Raw genomic sequence first — 1,966 nt, forward strand, 5'->3', positions numbered from 1 at the left:
CGGTTTTGATTGACACCAACAGGAAGAGGGGACCCCACCCAGGATTGAATCGAAATGGAGGGTTTAAAATGAATGTTAGTAAATTAGTTTTCTGCTCATTCGAAGGCTTCGAGGGACAGGTTTTAATTTAAATTTATTCCGGTAATGCAAAACTAATTAATCAATATTTTGCCCATCTTTTAGGTCTTCATTAATAATGTTGTAGTACTAGCAAGAGACAATGATTATTATTTATTTTATATAATCTTTTATAACTTTTTTGCTATTGATAAGGTTTTGGAAAAGATTGTTTCATTCAGTTGTCAAAGAATATTAACATGTTTGATTCCGAAAACTCAAGTGTATCAAAACTGAAAACTCCAAACTTATAGTGCATCGCACATGACATCAAAAGATGAAATACTATCATACAGCTGTCCGTGATTCTGACTTCACTGTTTATCTTTATTAGCTTAATAAGTTGTATCTAATTTACAGGACACATCTTCTACCCTTGTTAAGAAAAGTTAGGTTAATTTAAAGGTTTTTTAGCGTAACAATAATCTGTAAGCACCAACTTAACGTTTTACACTTAAGGTAATTCACTGTCAGGGTTCGGTTCGGGGATGAATTGGTGAAGCAAGTTATCTATATATATAGTTATCGTATTTGATACGGAGTAGTAGCTCGTCCATAGTCTCTAAATAGTACGACGTCCATAGTCGACTAAATAGTCTCATAACTAAATAGCATAGTTATCTTAAAAGCCTTTTAATTTGAAAATGAAAATTTGATCCCCCATCGATCCAGTGCCTCAAATAAAAGGGTAATATTTACATTGTTTCACATTTTGCGGTAACAATTTTAAGTATGATTCATCCCTCGGCATCACTGCGGATGGAACCGAAGCATATGTTCTCCAGAAACTTGCACGGACAAAACGGTTTTCCGCCGGGCCCCAGGGACAGGAATCTGCACTTTTCCAACGCCACCGGGTAGGAGGCGCCCAAAGACGGACCTATTCTCCTCCCACTTTTTGCGAACCGCTCGGTGCTCCACGGAAAAATGGAAAAACTCGACTCGGGCTCCTTGGATTTTCTGCTCGCGCATCTCCACCGCGAAGGCGGAGTAGGTGTCCGTTGTTTGGTGGTTTGCCTCGTCCTCCTCCTCCTTGTTGTGGAGGTACACCACCACACCGCACGTTGTAAATAAAATTCCGAAACTTGTCCCTTTCGCCCGTGCCGCCGAGTTGGGCGCGGAGAATAAACACCCTGTTCATCGCCCACCATAGCCACCCTGTACCGCAGTAGGCGACGCTCGTCGACGGGGAGACACAACATGGAAAATGGCGTTTTGCAATGCTAATTTTAATTTTGTTGGTTCGTGGTCGGGGGTTGTTCCAAAAAATGGTCCTTTTACTTTGTGTGTGGCGGAGCAGCTTTCGACGGGACGGGAACGGGATAAAATAAAACTTCCACAATTGTTTGCCAGTTAGTGGAGCATCCGTGTCGATGCCGATTGGCACTCGTCCCGCGCGACGGCAAAGGACGCAGATGCTAAGTTAATTTGGAGTTAATTAGTTCCGCTTCGGCTGCGTTTCGGCAAACACGCGGTTCGGTAACCCTCGCGCTTGTGACGCGATTCTCTTATCACCACTTCGATCGTCGTTCCTTGGTGTTGCCAGGATTTTCCCAGCACGGAGCGTGTTTCCACGAAATTAAAAGTCGCTCTTAACGGCTCCAGATAAATCTCTGGGCGCGGGCCACGCGTTTTATGATTCCGTTTGATGGGACTCATAAACTTATGCTTGTCTCGGGCTCGTAAACTCGGTCAGCCATTCTGCCTCCGGCAGGGATTCGTACGGAATGGAATGTTGTCTATGAAATGCGCATTAAGATGGATGACTAATTCACAATACGTAGATCCGATGATGTCCGGTGTGTGTGTGTCCGAAGATGAGGAAATGATAGCCGAGTACCTCAGCAAA

Source organism: Anopheles cruzii, chromosome 3 (assembly GCF_943734635.1).
Source record: "Anopheles cruzii chromosome 3, idAnoCruzAS_RS32_06, whole genome shotgun sequence".
NCBI lineage: Eukaryota > Metazoa > Arthropoda > Insecta > Diptera > Culicidae > Anopheles > Anopheles cruzii.